Source organism: Vidua chalybeata, chromosome Z (assembly GCF_026979565.1).
Source record: "Vidua chalybeata isolate OUT-0048 chromosome Z, bVidCha1 merged haplotype, whole genome shotgun sequence".
NCBI classification, from domain to species: domain Eukaryota; kingdom Metazoa; phylum Chordata; class Aves; order Passeriformes; family Viduidae; genus Vidua; species Vidua chalybeata.
This window is the reverse complement of record NC_071570.1, coordinates 67,099,870-67,122,002: the sequence shown is the minus strand read 5'-3', so window position 1 is coordinate 67,122,002 and position 22,133 is coordinate 67,099,870. Positions and strand designations below refer to the sequence as shown.

The 22,133-nt window shown below is 39.4% G+C and overlaps 1 protein-coding gene across 2 annotated transcripts in view; it reads right to left on the bottom strand.

Annotated features, from left to right (window-relative positions):
* PLPPR1 (phospholipid phosphatase related 1) overlaps nucleotides 1-22,133 on the bottom strand; it is a 119,574-nt gene that overhangs the window by 88,232 nt on the left and 9,209 nt on the right. The window contains exon 1 of one of the 2 annotated variants that reach the window (XM_053932277.1): nucleotides 5,593-5,674. The exons of the other annotated variant lie outside the window; for it this stretch is intronic. The gene's annotated coding sequence lies outside the window, so the exon portion shown is untranslated. Of the gene's footprint in view, nucleotides 1-5,592; nucleotides 5,675-22,133 lie in introns of those variants that run through there. 2 annotated transcript variants of the gene reach the window in all.

Here is a 22,133-nt window from a genome sequence, read left to right as displayed (position 1 = left end):
GAAATCAGCTGGCAAAATTGCTATCAAAACAGGACTATATTCAGTACAACAATGCTCTTTCTTTTGTAGAAAATATCTGTTAGCTGATGAGATTATACTTGGCCAAGGTATCAGCCTCATCCAGTGACGTCTGAGAGAAAGTTCGTCTAGACAGAACTGTGGAGCGTCCCACAAACTCTTCTTGCCAAAAATGCAAGAAACCCAGAAGTAAGGATGGAAATGCTGCAATAAACAGCTTTAGAACACAAAATAAGGGGTCTCATAGGAAAAAAGGGTACACTAAACAGATTTTGCTACTACTACTGTGACTGACTGCAGGATTTTCACATCTTTGGAGAGATTAGGAAGATTGACATTTTCAAAATTTTAAGTTGAATTGAGAATGTAAGGGCCTGAAAATATTATATGAGTTACTATTTTGCTTTATATATTCATAATTCCAACTAAGACCCCTCAGTCTGAAATATCTGTGTATATTTGCTCTATCTATAGTCACTTTTTAATTATTTAAGGAAGTTTTTTCTCACTGTATTTGCCTACAGTGTATCATAGAATTGTGTACTGTGATTTCCCATTCTTTCTATACTAGAAGACTCTCTTATCTCAAATCAGGATTCCCTTTCCCTCTTCACAGTGTAACAGAGGTACAATGGCTGTGATTCTCTAATATTCATTCATTAGATCTAGAAACAGAACTCCCAAAAGTATATCCTGTAACCTGGCAAACCAGTAAACTTGTATTTTCATTCTGCATTGGAAATTGTGTAAGTTTTCAATACCTAACTTTATTAAAATAGCCCATTTTCAGGTCTAGAAGTTCAGATTCATGTTTTCACTAACAGAAGCATTTTTCTCCCTTGATCCATAGATAGAAGTGACCAACTATAAAACACATAATGATAAAAGATTAACTGGTGTCAAGGTGGCTCATGAATTTTATTTTTATTTAAAGGAACAGGGCTCTCAACAGCTGCATAGGAAAACACTATTGTTTCCACAAGATGGAAGACAGTGTCCTCTCCTCCTGAGAGCAGAGATGTCTTCTCCACACATGAAAGAAAAGCCAGTGGAATTTTCTGCGTCACAGTAATCAGATTTGCATGTTCCCTTGCACTACAATGAAGTAGCTCCACATTTGACAAAGGAAAACGAATAACCCACATGTTTGACACTTCATGAAGGAGCTAATGAACATATTTATTTATCATTCCCTCTTTTTACTATACTGTTTTTTGACTGTTCAGCATTCCATGGAAACTGGCACATTTTCTGCAACACATTAAAAGGAAAAAACCAACTAATCTTGAGAACATAACCAAGTATCTCTAGGCTTACACCTGTTTATGCTGCTCATCCAGCAACAGCAGCCTCTGGGAGCTCCTGCCTGTCTCCAATCCTCAGTGTGAGGGTTGCCTGCTGCTGCTAAGAAAGAAAATTCATCACAAGACTTTCACCTCTGAGGGTAGATGTCAGTGCTTTCAAAATCAGTACTAGGCATTTCTTCTAAAAGGTCTGTCCTTCCCATGCATTTGAGACACCTGACTGGGACCCTGGACAGACTGGCTGTTCCTACTCCTGGCCCTCCACGGACTTCTTGCAAGTCATTTCATCCCTGTGCTTCTGGCATTTTATTTTTCACAATTCAGCATTTGTAATTCCAAAGAGATGTGTCCAAAAAAATCTGTAAGCTAGCTACTATAGTGTTGTCCTCAGATGAAAAAGGAAACATGACAGCCAGGCTACAGCTTCTCACGTAAAGCTGAGTAAGATGCAAGCAAGTGGTTGTGTGGGTTTTTGGCAAACTAAAACCTATCAAACTCATTTTCTTCACTACAGATCTCTTAGAGAAGGGCAACACGATTCTTTTCCCAGGCTATGTTAGTAGAAAACTTCAGGGTGGTCAACAACATCACTGCAGCACAACACTTCTTGTGACCCACTACTAGGGTTACACTGCTGAAAAAAACCACAGCAGAGAAAGCAAGTCCTTTGCAACCCCACTTACTCCTCTTGTCTGACACACTGGAGACAAGTGCCAATGCTAAAATGGTAAGTTGTGACAGCATGGTGAAAAACTCTCATTCAAGCTCAAAAAAATTCATACCATGTCTGAAAAAAACATGGAGATAACAGCTTAAATTTCCTATTGCACAAGCCTCTAAATAGTAGTCAGATTTTTAGTTCTTTTTATTTTAAATACCCTGACTCCCTTCCAAAATGCCAGAAAAACTCTGTCAAGTTCAGTCTCTGGGGGAACAAACCACACACACCTTCAAAAAATACAACCAACTTAAAAAAAAATACCCAACACAGAGACTCACTCTTTCTCAGGTCCAGGTTAAGTCTGTCCCTCTACTCAGGTCAGGAATTCATCAAGCTCAAGGAACAGCATCATTTTCTGTATGTTTTTGCTCAGTTACATGATCAGAATCCTTCTTGCGCCCTTTAGTAAGCCTAACTACTAAGCTAAAGGCAAGTGACTGTCCATGACAGGTTACAATGGCACCAAGAACTGAAACACTAATTTCACTGTATTCCTAATTCATGCAAATACTCAAGTCTAAGCCAGATGGGAAATTTTGTAGAAATCATTTATTGAGAAAGGTACTGCCAAAAATGACACAGAGTCATAATTATAAGTCATTTGCTTAAATAATTTGGGTTTAACTCTCTCACAAATGCCTTCCCATGTATGTGAACAAAACCCAGTTCCTACATGCTCCATGAAAGTTATATTGCTGTATTCTCCATCGACTAAAGGAAAACAAGTCCTTGCAAAGCATCCAGCAGATATGGACACTATGTGCTAACACTAGCAGTTACTTTGCAACCAGACAAAAGAATTCAGATTAACTGTGACCCATTACTGCGGAACAGAAGCTAGAGAATGCAGCTTCTCACAAAATGCACACAGACTGTGCTCTCTGCAAGTTCATTTTCAAAAGTCAGCAACTTTCTGCATTGTAAAAAAGAAGCAATGCTGTAATTGGTAAAGAATGCAAAGCCTTATTCTAGATAAAAGCAAAACCAAATCACATTGACCTTAAGGTATTGTATTGACAGAGTGAAACTGCTGATTTCTAATCAATATATTCTAACCTGTCTTGTTCCAGATCATGGCACTATTAATCCACCTGTTAGTTCACTAGTGTGAAATTTCACGGGTGTGAAAGTTTTTCTGTCTACACAGCCCCGTTAGTAATAAGAGAACTTCCAATTTTGTTGTGTTTTTTTGTTTTTTTGTTTTTTTTTTTTGGTTGGTTTTTTTTCATTAAGGAATTTCAAAGACAGTCTGCAATTTGCTTATCATATGCAAATGTTTTTGTACAATTTAATACCATTAAAACTGTAGTATTATATTCAAATACTGTAGTATTATATTCAAAACACATCAAATTTCATTTGGCACGTGGGAAAATAAAATTAAAGCATGACTTTTGATGCATAAACGGGATAAATAGATAGGATTTTGCTTCATCATATTGAAAAATTACACCCTGGCACAGTGCCCATATCATACTCATTATGAAGAGACTACAGTGTACAAAGGAAAGTACAGCACACTAACTTTCTCAGACAATGGCTAGATGACTGACAAATCAGAAGTCTTACAGATTTGCTTGCTATTTCTGCCTTGTACATTCCTGGAAATCTGTTGAACTGCAATTCCTCGTTTTGTTACCTTCATTAACCAGGATGGTAAATAGGAAAGCTGCTCATTATGCTTGCACTGTGCAAGTGTTCACCTGGCACTGTCTGCACTCCTTACACCTCCCAGCTTGCAAGTGGGTTCCCCTGTAGGTCTGCCCCTCAGCCTGCTGTAAGGGCTGGAGAAGGCTGTCATCATTGTTTGCCCTGTAAGGAAACAGAGGGCGGCTGTTCCCATCCTCCTGCTGCTGTGAGGCTGGGCCATCTGTGCAGCTTAAAAAGAATCTGCACTTACCAGATCTCTGTCTTCTGCTGTGTTTTTGCTTTGGAAGTATGCTTCACTTCTGGCATTGGCTAAACTACTTTATTCCCATCTAGAAGAAGCATCCTCAATACCCAACATTCTACCTTATTAATTAAAAAAAAAAAAAAAAAAAAAGCAGCAAAAAAAAAGCACCAGGCACCTATTCCACACACGATAAAAGGGAAGCATCATTTGCTTGCCCAGCAAAGTCCACAGAGAATATGAAGTCAGATTTGTCATTTTCAAAGTACAAAATTTTTTTGCTTTTTCGCAAGAGTTTTTCTGTTGTACTTTTTCTTCCTTCTGTGACACCACTTGTCCACTCCCTCATATTCTGCCCAACTGCCAGGTGATTCCCATGGAAACACCATTCACAAGATTCAAATGAAACATAAAGAATTTGTACCCATGGATATTGCTTTAGAATATCCTTCCGACCAAACCAGTGGGATGAGTTCCTCAATTGAAGGTGACATAACCTTTATGAATTTATTTTTCTTGCTAAAGTGAAACTTGAAAGACTAAATAAACCATACACAGGTATACAAAATCCTCTTTTGGGATTGAAGAGAGAGAGGTGAAGACAAATCTCACACTTATGAATGATTAGTTCCTTAGCAGACCTCGGAGAGGTTTCTTGTCCAAGGCCTGACCTGAGAGGGAGCAAACAGAGGTGTTCTGTTTCCCAGTTGTTTCATTTCCAAAGAAATGGAACAACTTGGAAATCTTCATTTCCAAGAAGATGGAAACATCTATTTCAGACCAGTATCAGTACCCAGCCTCCCTCTTCTTCATCACAAGGAATTTCTCCATAGGAGAGGTCCACAAAGCATTTTCTTTGCTTCCTGCTGGTACTCAGGGACTTTTTTACTGATTGCTAAATTATATCAATATAAGCTTTCCTGAAAATTATATGGCTAGCTTAGGGAAAAAAGGAAGTCTCAAACTCAATATAGACACAAAGAAAGAAGATCAGAACTGTTAATTCATATTACAGAAACTCCAAACACAAAAAGCATCAGACCATTGTCAGCTGAAAATTGCACTCTATCTTGGCTAATCTAGTTATTTGTCTGAAAAAATATTTAAACCACAAGTGCAACCTTATGCTACTTGCTCTGCATCTCTTCAGTGATAGACAGGTGATTTTTTCTTAACAAAGGTGATTGGTGACTTTTTCATAACAAAATCAGGAAGACACACAAAAAAGGCCTAGATGCCTGAAGGGCTGGAACACCTACCTAGCTGTGGATCATGTAAGAGATTCTCCTCTAATAGGGATTTTTAAGTTCAGAAGATTATCCCCCTTAAAGAATTCTTTATGTGACAAACTTGAACAAGATGAAAACACTCCTGTTTTAAGGCAAAGCAAAAAGTCAAGATTCCACCTGTTCTAAAACACAGAAGATAAAGGGACATTTCCTTTTCCTTGAATGGAATACAAAACTGAACCAATGACAGGCACTGCTCTGACACTAGATATGACTTTTTACATTTACAGGCTTTTTACAGGCAGCTTAATATCAGGCAACACTCTACATCTAGCCACAGCAAGATCACTTCAAAACACCTGCTAAAATCAATGAATAACTCATAAATCAATGAAAATAAATAACTTATAAAAATAACTGGAGTTATACCTGGATCTTTTAGCACATATACTGAAGGTTGAAGATCTGTTTGGTTCAGTTTAGAACAATCTCCAGTACATTTTAAAGTTCACTGAAAGGAAAAAAGAAATTATTAAAGACAACACAGATTTTAAAATAAGTCTTCTTTGCAAGGACAGACTGACCTTAAACTATGTAATGCCTTTTTATGGAGAATTTCAAAGTGGTGTGACGGTTTTTTTTCCTACTGAAGCCAGAATGCAATGGCTTTGCTTTATATACAATGTTTTGTATATACTTTGCTTTATATACAATATTTATGCACTTGTAACATTCTCAAAGCCAGAAATGGCTCCTTTGCATTGCAATAAAGCTAGAAAGAGAAAGGCTAATATTCTAATGAAGAACATGTTGAATATCTATTAATGATCAAAATAAAACCAGTCCTTTACCACCTTGAAAACACCACAACATTTGATTCTAACCTGGCCTTATGCATTATTCCTTTCCATTAGGAAAAAACCCCAAGAATAGCAAACCACTACACAAGTGATTTTCTAACTGTAATGGCAGCTGACTGTAACTATAGTTCCTGTTGTCATTCATCAATCATGCCAGTTTTAAAAGACATCTTACTGTAATTTCATAGAAACTCTCAACTCCTCTAAAGCATTGTTGAAACGGCTCAAATATGAATACAAAAGAGATCTTTTAATATGCTGTGCTCCAACTGTAATTATAAAGGTAAAAAAATGTTTGGCATCCTACTCTGATTTCATCTTCTCAAACAGCTATAAAAGGTTGTCCACATGCAACCAAATTTTCTTTTAAGAGCAGAGGGGTAGGGACAAGTGCCCAACTTGGCATTTGAAGGCTAGCAAAGTCTGGGGATAAAGAGTAAAACACTTAAAGCATGCTCCACTTTATATCTTAGAAGTTATTACCCCAGTCTGGCAGGGCATCAGTTTTGAAACTTGAAATTGCCTTACTGTTTGCTCAGCAGGGTAATGAGATGAACGGGATTAGAGACCTGAGCTATGACTGGGACTGGAATAAGTTATTATCTTTCAGCAGCTTAAGAAGACAGCAATGTCCTACTGCTTTACATCATCACTGCAATTTACAGTAGATGTGCCCTTTTTTGTTTTTCAGTGACATTTCTATGATGACTGCATTTTAAGGGGCTTTGCTTAGTGATGTTTAGCAGCACCATTTGAACTCTCTAACTGAAATAGTATATTATTGTCATCAGCTGTCAAGCAACTTCATACTTTTTCTGGAAACTTACACTTTTGACGGAGGCTGTTAGCAGGTTTGTGTGTATGTGTGGAAGCTGAAGCTTGGTATTTGAAAGGGTTACAAACTAGAGTATGACAGCAGGCCTGTAGGTGACTGCACAGACAGGCATCAGGCAGAAACCCCCACCTCTCGCCAGGATCACAGACTGCTGCAACTTCCACCTGCAAGCTTGGAAACACTGTGATTGGCATTGCAGGACACACTGCAGCACAGGTGAATGTGGGAGAGCCTGCAATTAGGCATGCATCTCTGCCCAAGCCAGGATCTGGTCACAGGCCTCCTGCACCACCATCACAGTGCCCAATGGTTCTCCAGCACAGGCGAGAGCAGAGCAGTGGCAGATCCGGGGGAAAAAAAAAAATCAATTGTTCTGAACCAGTACGTCTTTTAAAATGTCAGGCCTTGCTATGCTTAACCCTGTGTTATAAAAAGGTAAAATCTGGAAGGAAGGAATTTGGGAAGGAATTTGGGAAGCAATTTTGGAAGGAATTTCAGAAGGAAGGAGTTTTGGAAGGAAGGAAGGAATTTCGGAAGGAATTTCGGAAGGAAGGAAGGAAGGCAGTTCGGAAGGCAGGCAGGAAGGAAGGAAGGCAGTTCGGAAGGCAGGCAGTTTGGAAGGCAGGAAGGCAGGCAGGAAGGAAGGCAGGCAGGAAGGAAGGCAGGAAGGCAGGAAGGCAGGAAGGCAGGAAGGCAGGAAGGAAGGAAGGAAGGAAGGAAGGAAGGAAGGAAGGAAGGAAGGAAGGAAGGAAGGAAGGAAGGAAGGAAGGAAGGAAGGAAGGAAGGAAGGAAGGAAGGAAGGAAGGAAGGAAGGAAGGAAGGAAGGAAGGAAGGAAGGAAGGAAGGAAGGAAGGAAGGAAGGAAGGAAGGAAGGAAGGAAGGAAGGAAGGAAGGAAGGAAGGAAGGAAGGAAGGAAGGAAGGAAGGAAGGAAGGAAGGAAGGGAGGCATTGGGCACTGCAAATCCAACTCTGGATTTGCTATAAATGATGCCAGTGTGAGCAGGCAGGTAAACGAGCTGTCCTTCTGCAGGAGAAGTAGAGTTGGCCAAAAGGCAGCTGCTTTGCCTGATCTGCACCCACAAACTTGTGATGCCTGCGCTGCCCTGCACAGGAGCCTGGAAATTTTGCTTTTGACCTCACTCATTGACTATAAGGGATTTGGGGTTTCCTGTTCAGGATTCATATTGCAACAGGCCTCACCTCCTCAACTGAAAAGCCAGGGAATGCATTAACATTATGGTTTGATTCACAAAAAAGACCTGTGTGGTATTAAAGGCAAGATGCTTTGCAATAAAAGCAAATGGAGCACCTAGACCAGTCCCAGAAGTAAGAATAAGCAGCAATAGTGAGTTTGGTTTGACCTGAAGAACTCTTAATTCAAATCAAATGAAATTTTTAGCTACACACAGCAATATTTAATATAAATAAGATATTTCTCATTGTTAAATCTCAAAGAAAAGGCAGTTGAACAGAAGATAATTTCACTGTCCTTGGTTTTATTAGCTCTGCCATTTAGAAAGGTTCTGTTAAAAAAAAAATACACCACATGATTTTGATGCAACCATTTAAGTTCAGACTGTCAAACAGTTTAAAGTAAGGATGTGTTCAAGTAGTTTGTTAAAACTTCATATATCATTAGATTCTCAATACACCATATCCAAACACTACGATATTCTATGCTATTGCTTAGCAGTGTTGTCTTTGTTCAGATGTTTTTCTTTTGACAACACTGTGCTGATTATCACATTTATGATGCAGGGATTTCAGATCTCTCCCTCTCCCGTCATTGCTATGAAATCTCAGTATTTGGGTCAGTCTTCCTTTATGGAATGGCTGAGAACCAGTCTAATATGGCAGAGGCAATGGTTCCCAATTTTGCCAATCCTTCTCTGTATAAGATTTTCCACAACATTAGATTTAAATTCTTCATTTACTAGCATATGTATAAACTGCACCATCAGTTGCTATATGAGGAAGGTCAGCCTGGTTTAGGCCAAGCCTGGATGTTTCAGAAAACCTTGACCTCAAAGCTCTGTGTGCCTGCTCAAGTGACACTGTTATGAATAGCAACACACATCCCAAAACACTCTTTGTCACTGTTCAATGAAATAAAGCCTCCAAGACTACAGGCAAGCTTCTCCACATCCACATGGCCATGACTCTGCAACAAACAGATTTTCTAAACAGATTTCAGCTCTCATCATTTTATGTGTTTTAACATGCCTGATTTACAGTCTTTTAGACATGCTGATGTTTGAAGAGATTTTTTTTTGTCACCTTGTTGCTATTGCAAACACAAACCAGAAATTAGTCGGAGATAAAACCACAATAACCAGTGGTCTATTCTGGGGGTTTGGTCTTTGTGTGTAAATTGTGCTGGCCCCAAATAATTTTGGATTTGTTTCTGAGGAGGTTGCATCAGAGGTCCTATTGTGAAACAGGGAACAGAGCAAGGTGAGGACAGCAGTTAGACCTGCATTGCAATAGGCACACAAAACACCAGAAAACCAAATCACTTTGATATGCACAAACTCACTGTTTCTCCAACAAGTCCATTAGAGATCAGTGCTCCTAAGAAGGGTTCACCCAGAGAGGCAGCCTCATGATCCTTTTTAGGTCTCCCTGCCTCCCTAGACAATACTGTCCTGTCCCCCTTCCTTCTCTGCCCTGCACAGAGGGAACCATACCTTTTGACACAAGACCAAAGAAGTCCTGCTGGTCCTGCTGTGCCACCACACAAAACCAGCTTCTCTCTCATTGCTGAATTTGCATGCATTTGCTCCTCTTAACCTAGATCCCAGCTAAAAGCACAGACAGGTCCTTTGCCCACGTGTCAGGCCATTTACAAGCTGCCTTGTCTGCCACTAGAAATATTAGCAGCTGCCTATCTCATACTTACAGCTCCTTAATAGCAAGAAAATATAAACATCTTTTCAGCAGAGGTGCTTGTTTCCTTTCCAGGGCTAAAACCCTCTGCTGACAGCCTTCCTTCCCTCTATCCAGCAAGAAAACCCTCTGAAGAAGGACAAAACATTAAGTCCATATCCACACTAGCATTTCTTAACATAGTGGAAAAGGCTTCCCACAGAACGTTTTAGCTGTGATTAATGCTGTGAAGACATTGGTAGGCAAAGCATGGCTGGGCAAAAAAAAGCACAAAACATTTTTCATGGATGTCACCTCCAATTAATAGATAAATCTGCTTCAGCTATTTCCATCTCTCTCTTTCTGCTCATGTGGCTCTCTAGGGAATTAAAGCCTCATAAATACATGCTTGTTTTTCTCTTCTGTACACAGAAATCACATCCAAGGGAATTCCTTGGACTGAAATGATTGGAGGTGAAAGAATGTTATAAAGAAGCACTGTATATGTGCCATTCCAAGGCAGCATTGTACCCTTTCCTGGAAACCTTGCTGTATTGCATGGACGTAGTCTGGCTGAGAACCTTGAAGCACCAAAGAAAATGAATGCAGCTCCAGCTGGAAAGTGGTTTTGATGGTCACCTTTTAAACAACAGAATGCTGTCTAAAGAAAGAAAAACATTTATCTTCCAAAAAGCCATTGCTCAAAAAATAATTTTTACACCAGAAAGGTTGACTTCATACTTCTCAATAGTCTAGAATAATCACTGGTGTTCTTTTAAAAAAAAATTGCATGTAGCATTTTCACTGTAATGACAAAGAAGTGAGTTTTGCATATGGGGGGGGGGGCAAGACGTGGAGAGTTAAGAAAGAAGAATAGGACAGAGCAGTAGCACCAAAAAAAAGGCAAAGTCCTTGGGTGATCAGCCTCATAGTAAAAGGGTTTTAAAATCATGAAGATTTGGGGAATTAGGCTTGGTAGGCCCTGGGAAAATACCCTGGGAAAGTATAGGCCTTTTACTTGCTAGAACTGCACCTGTGTAGCTAGTATATGATAAATGATATAATTGTTAGATGTGATGATTGTTTAGTAATTAGATACAATTACTGTTTAATCGTAAGAATAATCATGAGAAACTGTGGTCAGGGGCTTGAGAAAGATCACAAGAAACTCATGCTTGAATAAGATCAATGTATACGATAGAACAATACAAGTTTAATAATTAATATGTAAGTTATATAACGATAGAATATAAAATACATTCAGCTCAAAAGCCATGTTGGAGTCAGATTTGGGTCTGTACCCCTGATTCCCAGAGCTCTTCAATAAAAGCACCTGCATATAATCATATTCCGTGATTGTATGTGTTCCTGAATGCTAACAAGCCAGCAGAAACAGATTTTACCTCCATCTTGTGTAGGGCATGGACCCAAATTTGATATGACACAAAAAATCATGAAATAGGAGAAACTCCTACTTCTAACCCATGCTTCCAGGCTGTGGGTGTATCCATCAGGGACCAATGACACTTTTAACCTCACCTTCTGCCACCTGAGAGTCAACTGCTGCACAGTTCTACACGCCCTACCTCTTAACAGTCTGGCTTATTTTTAAAGCTACAGTTGTCAGAGTCAGGTGTTACTATCAGGAAGGTGAAATTAAGTAAATTTTTCTAATTCACAGTTGCGGGGACAATGCTCAATAACAGAACACTTAGGGAATATGAAACAAACAAAAGCCAAAGGAAAATCAGCTGAGAAAAAAAAAAGGCTGTTCTAACTTTTTAAGCTCCCAGTGCAAAAGGCAGCAACTACAAGCTGCAAAATCTGGCAGCTAACAAGCCTACTCAGATAAAAACAATAACTGAATCTTCCTTGTTGTCCTTAGGGTATGAAGACTTCATCCTGTGTGTCTTCACAACTGCGTGCAAACTAAGTCAGTGGTAGAAGGCACCATTTCTCTGAGGTCTAAACCTGTGAGGGACTAGAACACTCCCAATTTAGCAAGGTCAGAGGCTGAGTTACAGCTAAGCCTGTGCTCTTGAAGTTGCTGGGCATTATTTGCATCACCACATCTATTCTTCTTCCCCCAGACACAAAGCTTACCATTGCCTGGGATCTCCTTTCTCTTCAACCTAGTTAAGCATGAGTGAGGGGACAGGGAAGTACTACAAGAAGCATTTGGCTACTTAACTGGTCTCTGTACAGTAAAACAGGTCTTTGTCAATACAACAGAACAAGAAACACAGCTGAGGCTACTTCTACACTATGTGAGTCACCAGAGCTTTTAGCATCCTCTTTTTACATGACTCAATTTTCTTGCAATATAGTCTTAGACTTAGCCTTTCTTAGGTAAGGTTTTAGATAGATAAAGAAATACTGGAAGTTAACAGAAGTAACAGCAGGTAAAATGGCACCCTACTTTTTGATTATATTATTATGTTTAGTTTTGATAAATGCATGCAGTCAGGACTCAGAGCATATGTATGGAAGCCAACAGGAGTTCACCTGTGCTAGGCATCAAGAGATTAAGATGACATGCTATGAATTCTTAAAAATGTAAGATATTTTGTAATAAACATAATCCAGAATGAGCATCTGAGATTAAATCCAGCCCTAGTGGGAAAAGGAAGCAACTTCAATCCACTCAGTGTAAAGTAAATTGCAGTAGCAGACTTCTGGAAAGGAGACTAAGCCAGAGAATAAGGCAGCTGAGAGGATCTGAGGAGTCTGAGGGATGGTAGATCAATAAAGAGAACAGCAGAACAGATACTGAATCTCAAAAATGGAATCTGTATTGAAACTGAGGAGAGCCAGAGAGCGTAGCACCACTCTTTGGTATCCACCCATGTGTAGCAGCCAGTGCATCAAATATGAGGCCCCAAACAGCATCTTATCATCCCTGTGTGAATCAGTGGTGTAATCTCAATCACCTTAAATCTAGCTGGATCAATCCCTTGTTTCCTTTTCCATGTGTTTTTCCTAGTTTATCTTCTTATACAGCAGAAGACTTCATCTGATGTTAAGGCCCATATTCCACATCGAGATTTTCTTTCACCTCTTTCCAACTGTCTCTAAAAGATGCCAGTCAGCAACAAACCATACTTCTGGTTTAAACCACTCCTTTCACCCTGTAGGCTCTAGAAGATAGCTTTTAGAAAAACACAGAAATTCTGACAAGCACACTTCTAAACAATGCTCAAAGGTTTACTGTCTATATACTCACCTAAGAGTACCACAGTGTGTATCTCTGGTTTGCTCAATGCAGAGACTTCCAAAATAATAAACCAAATTAACAACCGTGTTCAAGAAATAAAATATTTCTAAAAATTGTTAAATCAAGCTGACATTTCTTGGAGACTGACAAGAAAAATAACAGAGTAATAATTAATGTACCCTATGCTATAAGCCTTCCTTGAAAACCCTCTCATTCCATCTTACCAAAATATACCAAACTGAAATTATTGTTCTTATTATGGTCAGGTACAGCTCTTGTATTCTCTAGGCTCTACTCTCTCCTAGTTAAACTGGCAGGGCTTCAATGAAGCCAGGGCTTTTTTCCTGACTGAGATTTGGGTCTCTACCTATTAAATGAAAAATTTCAGTCCTTGCCAAGGTACAAAATTAGCTACATCTTTCAATGGTTTTCTTTCCCGGATGCAGCAAACCACCTGTTTTTTCACTTGTTGGCTTGTAAAGCAAATCACAAAGCTTGCCAGAAATGACAAAATACACATTTTAAAGTTAATCAAGCAAAATAGATTAAACTTCAAAGGTCTGATACAATCCAAGTGTTGGTCTCTAACATCTTGTGGTGCCATCACTCTCAAACAGGAAAGTTGGCCAGGAAAAAAAAGGAAGACTGAGAGAATTGGGATTTTTCAGCTTGGACAAAAGAAGGTTAGAACATAAGAGAACCTTCTTGTACTGAAAGGGGCTAGAAGAGAGCTGGAGAGGGACCTCTGAGAAGGGCATGGAGTGATAGGTCAAGGGGCAATGGCTTTAAACTGAAAGAAGACAGGTTTAGATATTGAGAATACATTCTTGACTAAGAGGGTCGCAAGGCTGGGGTGAAACAGGAGGCTTTTTCTCTCAACATATCTTGTCTGGATCAGTGGTCACAGAGGACCAGAGCACAGTAATACCAACGAGAAGAAGGTGCTAACAATAAAATCCACTCCTGTATATTAGTCCGTCTCTTTACTGTGTGCGAAGATTAATCAAGCTCACTGAAATGAATTAAAACCCTAACTGAGGAACCTGATTGCTTTGAAAGACTGTATTTCTAAAACTAATCTCACCTCTAAGCTTCTGGGTGGCTATGAGAGTAATTCCTGTGAAACATTTTTAGGGGTGACAGGTGTAAAGAAGCACTGTTACTCATCACGGACAGGTAGCTACACATTACCAAAACAGTCACCACTGGTGCAGCATTCCCTCTTTTCCATTTAGGGAAGAAAAGGGCACTCAGACTTTGCTTTGCCTGACTCCTACAGACCACCCCACTTTGACTGTGCTGAAATGGAAATGTCTCACAGCACCAGTGAGATGTGTTGTAGATGTTAGCTTTGGTATTACTGCAAAAGAAGGACAATGCAAATAAATGTACACTGTGAAGTGAGAAGGACAGAAGAGGTCAGCTTTGATGCTTTTCCAGAGAGAGTCAAAGTCATAGGGTAGAAGATAAGCGCAGAGAGAGGCTTCAAGAGTGAGTTTGTAGCAGCGACAATATGAATCCCATGGCACAGGCAAGTGGAATCCATCAGAGAACCCAAGGGGCTAAGCTCTGCTCTTCTTCACAAGCTTTCACAGAGATGACAGAGATGCAAATGTCAGCAAAGCCTGGCATGGCATCTCCAGCTGGGCTTGTGTGCAACTGGAGATGTAGAAGGTAGATATGGACTGGCAGCAGAGAACAGCACTCATAGCTGGTCCTGGTGAGGCAGCTGCACACAGGTCAAAGAGCAGGTTTTCCAAGGAAAATCACATCCTCACAGGGAATAGCAGAGTTGATAAAAAACACTGGAGTGCCAAGATATTCTCCCACCTTTTACCCAAAGACTGCAGGCCCTTGAAGTCCGTGCTCATATGAAGAGAGGGATGGCAATCATGTCAATTATTAACAGCCTTTTGGTGAAAAGGGAACCTGCCACTTAGAAACATACCTCCATATGTACACAGTCTTCTACAAGAGAAGACTGTATGTCACATGAACTAATTTCATATACTGATTTCATATACTAATTACATATACTAATAGTATGAATTAATTTCATAATTCCATATACTTTCTCACAGTAATATTTTTTTTTCTATATTTTCAAATTCTTCCATTTCATCATGCACAGAGGGGAACTGCCTTTCAGTTTCATGTGCTGGGTTTAAAAACACATGCATTAGAAGAATAATAAAGTTGTCTTTCTTGAAATATTTTTCATTTTGACCATGATAATTGTTCTTTCCTCAAAACCTATTTTCAAAACCATTCTAAGAAGAACTATAGCTTCTTATTAAAAAAAAAAAAAAGACAAGGCAATTGCAGTCAAAAATATATTTCCCCTATAGTTTTGAGAAAAAAACCTTCTATAATTGGCATATTTCATTACCAAACTCAGCTATGTTGCAATAATAAGAAGTGGGTAGCAAAGTGAGACTAAAATTTTTAAGTGCTCTTTGTTTCTAGGCTAATTTTCCATATATTATCTAGACCCTTGAGGAATACAGCAGCCTGTACTATGGTCTAAGCCACTATAAAAACACCATTCCTCAGACAAATGTCTCTGTTACATTCCCACTGCTTTTGTCGAAAGCAGTGTAATTCTTTTATCCAGTCTCTCCTTTCACATCCACATCTAGACAACACCTATCTCTTGTAGAACTCACCTCAAGCTTCTTCAAGCTCTGAAAACACAATATTAGGATTGATTTTCTCAGGTACCCTGCCCAGGGTGATGCTTACAACGTACGTAGTCACTGGAAATACAAGCAGCTCAGACGCCTGATCTGTACCCATTCAGCAGCAGATAAACCAAGCTTCCAACCACTGACACTAAGACTGGGATAAAAGCATCAGAGCAGTCACAGATCACACTCAATATCCCACCTGACAGCAGCAGCCTCCAGGTGCTCGGCAGGTGGTGGCAAACTGCAGGATTATAAACTTACTACAGTCTTTTCCTAATCCGTCAACAGGCAGACTCCTGACCTAAATGCATCCGAGTTCCCACCCTTTCTACTTCTGTCAACCCAATTTATATCCCCAGCACTTGCTTTCTGGCCAAATCACCAAGAAGTGAAACTTCCTGAAGAAGTCACTTAGTATTAGCAGCTATTCAGTGTCATGCCACACCTTCCAAAAAGCTTCAGGTCTTTTTTTTTTTGTGCAGAGACACTAATTTGAGTTGTCTTTCTGTAAGATGTGAAGATAGGAGAAAAAGCAGAGTGGAAGGTGACAACAAAAAAAGAGGTGAGCATACACTGAGGGCTGACTCAAAACAGCCAAGCACACATCTGGCTGGAGGAGAAATGCCTTGATAAATTGGTGTTCACTGTTTGTCAGCATGCACAGCATATGTGCTTTTAAATGAACTGTACTGTGAAAATGTTCCCTGGAAAACATTTGAAATCAAGGCAAGATAGTCCACTTGCTTAATCTTTTATTTTAGACATTAGCCTTTTTCATGTTAAGTAAGATAAAACTTAAGTTGTTCCAGAGGATATTTAGATTAGATATTAGGAAAATTTTCTTCATTGGTCAAGCACTGGAACAGGCTGACCAGGGAAGTGGTGGAATCACTCTACCTGGGAGCATTCAAAAAACATGGAGATGTGATGCTTAGAACACACTTCAGTGGTAGACATGATAGTGTTCAATCAAAGGATGTTCAATCATCTACTTTTGATTGGATGACTCTAGAGGCCTTTTTCAGCCTTAATGATCTATGATTCTATGTTTGCAGGGAGGGAAGCATTTGTAAATAGTGGGTCAAACCCTGACCCCACTGAATCAGTAGAAGCTTTGCCACTAAGTTCAAGGAAACCAAAGATCTAGTAAGGTCCATGAAAAATACATAGCAACAGTAAGAGGAAAGGTGGTCTGAAAGTCTCTTGCAGCAAAGTTTCTCCAAATCTGAATGAGCTGATATCAAAAGATCTACAATGTAACATGAAAAGTAGACACACATAGACTTTATTTGCCATTTATTTTTTGTTTCTGTTTAATTTTCAGGTCTGTAACAATGGCCCAGATGGGAGCTGCAAGTTTTATCATCATAATGAAGATTTATGAAAAATTACCCTTTTTTAAGTAACACAACCACTAGAAAGAGTTTGAGTGCCTGCATTAATCATTGCTTAACCTGAGCAAACCAGAAATCAGAGGAAAACACAAGTACTTTTCTATTTGGCCTAATTTCATCCCACTTAATCCACCCAATGTCGTGCAGTACATAAAACTTAGGCTATGTGCACAGGGTTATATTTCACCCTTCACATGAGACATGAGGCATCTTCTGATATAAACTTGTATAACTCCACTGCCTGCATTGTCAGCAGATCAGTGCCATGAGCTGCAAGCACAGCCAGAAACAGAGAGGAAAAGAAACTCTGGAGTATACTTTTAAAGCTCAGATACCTTTTTAGAGGATGTTCCTGAGACATGTATTGCTATGTTTAGAACATTGACAAAGGAAACTCCCTGTCTGCTTGCATGGGAGGTCAAACCAAGAGCATATTCTGAGTGTAGTGGCAGAGCAGAGCTGTAAGTGCTGTAGGCACACCAATGAGGGAGCTGCATGACCATAACCCTGACATAACAGCTCTGCAGCATAGGGCTGGTTTAGAGATATGACATTCTGTGTTAACATATGCATGAGTTGCTAAATTGTTTGAGCTTGGTCCACCCTGGAAAAGCTTTTTGATTTGATGCTTTTCATTTTGGCAAACAGTTTTATTGCAGCCAGTTTTTCAAATTGTCAAATTATCTTTCTGAGCAAATATAGTAGTGCTACAACACATAAGAATGAGTGAGTCAGTAAGCATTTGGTTTTCCATTTTCTGAGATGTTTTGTCTGAAATAGGAAAGCACTTTTCACATGCAGCCTTAATGGGGCTAGCAATTGCTCTGGTCACTGGTGAAGGACATTCTTTGTAATGAGTACTGGAAATATCAGTATTTCCCTATGCAAGACTCGAAACATAATCATAATTGACTTTATCTATTTATCCTCATGCCCCCGAGGAATGTCTGGGGGGGATCCCATCTTCTGCTCAGCCCGGAAGGTGTAAGAGAGACCAGCTCTCATTCCTGTAATGTTCTGTCATTGCCAAAACAACTGATGCTCACAAAACCACTATCTTTAACACCATTCTATTCCATTCCATTCCATTCCATTCCATTCCATTCCATTCCATTCCATTCCATTCCATTCCATTCTACTCCATTCCTTTCCTTCTCTACCTCCACTTCACATCATTATCATTTGCCTTCTCCCCTCTCACTGAAATCCCAGCTCTATCTGAGGTAACTCATACTCATCAAACACGGATATAGTATGCATACATTAAATGCAGAGTTTTGCACAATTTTCAGCCTAAGAGCTACATCCTCCCAGCAGCTCAGCTGTTTTCAAGCTGTCACTGCTCAAATGTTCACTCATTGTTTACAGCAAACTGATAAAACAGGGCAGGAACTGCTTCTGCTACACTAATGCAGAGGGAGAGAGAAGTCCTGAAAATTAGTTTCCAGTTTCTACCTGTCACTCACTTGAACTGAAATACTTCCATTACCCACTGTGCTTAACAACTTATCAACAAAACCATCTAGCAGAAGAGCTGTTGGAAGGCTTAAAAGCAAAATAATTTTTAAAAACTACCAGTCTTGAGTCACTCATGGCTTGAACAAAACTTTGAGTCTCTCACTGAGGCTCTTAAGGCTTAAAAAACCTCAGAAGGGGCAATTGCTACCAAGAATGCCTTAACTAATATTTCCCAGTAATCTCACTTCTCTTTTCTGACATGATGCAGAAACTGAGGAAGTTTCAGCTTCTCCCTTCTGTCATCATCACAGCTAGATAAAACCAAAACTATAAGACACAAAGGTAAATTAGGATTGAGAAGACCAGTGTATTAAGGAAGTCCAAGGCTGGAAGGCTGAATATCCAAGCAGGATGATCAGAGAACACCAGACTCCTCTGGTAGCCAAGCTGGGAATAAATCTAAAAAGAACCTGATGCTTGGCAGACAGACTGTTGAACACTTTGCTACTGAATTCCTGTAAAGAAACAAACCCCAAAAGAGCTGCACAACTTGGATAATCACATTGAAGTATTCAAGCAGAAAAAAACTGGAAGTTCTGGTAAATGAAATGTTGTTGAGGAGGATGAAGGACATCAACATGACTGGTTCGAGTCCTGAGGTGCACACCCCACACATCTGACTTGAGGGCAAAGGGTGTGGACAGAGGAGAGAAAAATGTTTTTTTTCTATTACAAGATGATAGAGGAGATGACAAGGGACAAAGCACCACATAAAAAAACCATGCTAGCCTGAAGTCTCGGAGGACTCAGGTATCCTGATCTCCTTCATCTCTCTCTGCTTCTGTAGCCATTCAATGCCAATCAAAACCCATACGGACATTGGTGCTACCATTTCACTGGGGCACAAGATGCACAAATCCCAAAATGTGCTCTTCTGTCCTGTGATGAACTTTACCTGAAAAAGTACTCTCACTGTGCTCCCTCTGTTCTGATTAACGTAACTTCGACTGACTCATTCACCTCTTCTCGTAAAACTGTAGATTTCATTCCTGATTTCTATTTCTCTTGTTGAATGCTTTATAATAGAGATAAATAAATAAACTTTCCCTTTTAAACTTATTTTTAAAATTATCTGCATTGCTCACTGGCTTCTGCTGAAGATCATCAAGCTAAATGGAATTCTACAAGCAATAATAATCAGAATTTTGCTATGGCTATCCATACCTACTTTGAATAACAAGGAAGAAGAATGGCCATTTCAAAATTATTGTAATATTTTTTAAAAATCATTCCACCTCACATCATTGCAAACAGCAAGTGTGCCCTCCATGGACTCCATGGTAAAATTTAGTATGAGACCTGTGTAATGGGATTTAAAGCTGAACAGCTGTTTTGCTAGCCCTCTGTACTAGGCAAACATCTTAGAACCAGGAACCAGCATGATCTCAGCAGGAATTTTGAAATCAGAAAATACATATCAAAAGAATAATGAGTAGCCTCTCACTCAACAAATCATTCTGTTCTTTTGAAAATTACAGTTCTTTAAAGTACTCCTGTCTTTGGAACTCACATTGTTCACACTTAGAAGCCAATTTTCCTGCCCCATAAGAGGGATAACGCAACCAAACATCTGCTCTCAGGTGAGTGAGTGCATTTTAGATCTGTGAAACCATTTTATTGAGTTATTCAGCCAAGAACCCCATGAATAACTTTGGACCAGATTAAGTCATCTTTCATGACTGTGAGATACATCCATCAGACTGAGTCTCTGACAGCAGCAGATATTGTCTCTACTGTATAAATGAAGACAAGGGAGTAATTCCTCTTAAGATAAATGAAGCCTTACCATTATAAAAGGATGGCAACATTAAGGAAGCGTTATGAAGATGTTAGTTTCCCAAGAAGAAATGATTGAAGAAGACAAGGTTGGATGTTTGCCAAAGTGATATGTGATAAGCAAAGGAAGACTTAAAGAAAGCCAACCAAGAAAGAGTCTGACCTAAAACACTAGTCAAGTAGCAATTTCTACTATCAGAAACAAACTTTTAAAAATGCTTAGGGAAGAAAAATGAAAATTTTGTCAGAAATTTTCTTGCTGCTAATGCCTAAGTCTACTATGAAAAAGTCAGTCCCTGTATGTGTTTCATCAACTTCACCACTGCTACACTGTCCTTAGAGGCAGAATGTTCTCCCCTTTGGCTGTCACACTCTCTTTGCAATGCTGCACCAGGCAGCTGAGCTGAGGCAGGAAGTGCTGTCCTAGGAGGGCACGGATATTGTGGACATTCAGCTGCTGCCAGGAGTGTGGCAACCAGCAACAAAACAATTTCAAAGCAAACACCCCTCACAGTTCATCAGGGTGTAACAACCATGTGAGTGTTGATGCCATCGTGGATGTGGGTAATACAGATCTCAGTCATGTGATGAACAACATATTCCAACTTTTGGCCTATCTCCAGATCACTAGGGATGTACTAACATCTATCGCTAATTTAACTTTGTCTAACCCAAGATGGAATACTGTTTATGTCAACTATTAATTAAAACTATCTATAGTAATTATTCTCAAACATCAGTTATCTGACAATTAAATTATTTTTGAACACTGAAAGAATGCTTATAGGGCTGCTGGGCTGCAAGACATTATGGAATGAACTCCTTCTTGAAATGGATTAATTGATGTCATAAGAGATTTGTTTTTCCTTTGAGCACCCCTCTGGTGTTGATTCCAAAGACAAGAGCATTTGATTGGATAAATGACTGCAGATTAATTTCAGGTCATTATGTCCTGGAAAATACAGACTGTCATGCCAGGAGATGCAGAGCCACTGCTATTAAAAAAATGTCAGCAAGTTTCTATACCATTTCCTTGACCCAAATATTCTTATTTAGAGAACAAAAATAGCAGGATGACAATGAAATCAATGCTATTTACTTTTTTTTTTTTTTTTTTTTTGCCATTCCAGTCAGGGTCTCTTTCTGTTGCTCTTTGTTCAGATTGACATTAATATTTCTTCATGCAAATAACTTAATTATTACTCCTATGGTGATTAGAAGTGAGATCTGATATCATGCTTAGGCAACAAGATTGTTACAGGTTTTATAAAAAAATAGAGTGTCTCAATCTTCTATTTCAAGAGCTGTTAGAGTGGCTGGAAAATCTGCCTTTGGTGGTCCTTTTTGTGTAGGGATAAATGCAGTCACTTCCTGAGGCACCTCAGGCAATACTGAATAAATGCAATGCACCCACTTCACATTGCTGCTGCTCTGTGGAATCCTAGCTGTGCTTTCTATTCTCTTAAGGGGCTGCTGAATCCAAAGGAAAGAGTAGCAGAGGGGCTGGGGAACACAATTTTGGTCAAAAAATCTAGCAGGTAGTTTCAAAATTGAACTCTGGGTAAATAAAATTACTGAAAGAAACTGAAAACCATGAAGAGATAAAAGTGATACAAAGAAAATAAAATATTTCAGTATATCTGAAATGACACCCTATTTTCCTCCTGTTATCAAGAAAAGCAGCTTTTGGCTTTGGTGAACCCAAAATAATTTTCTTCCCAGCTCCTGGTTCTTTCCATCACTGAACCACAAACTCATGAAATTCTCTTTAAATATCCAAATGAACACAGAAATACACACAAACAAAATTAGCAGACACGG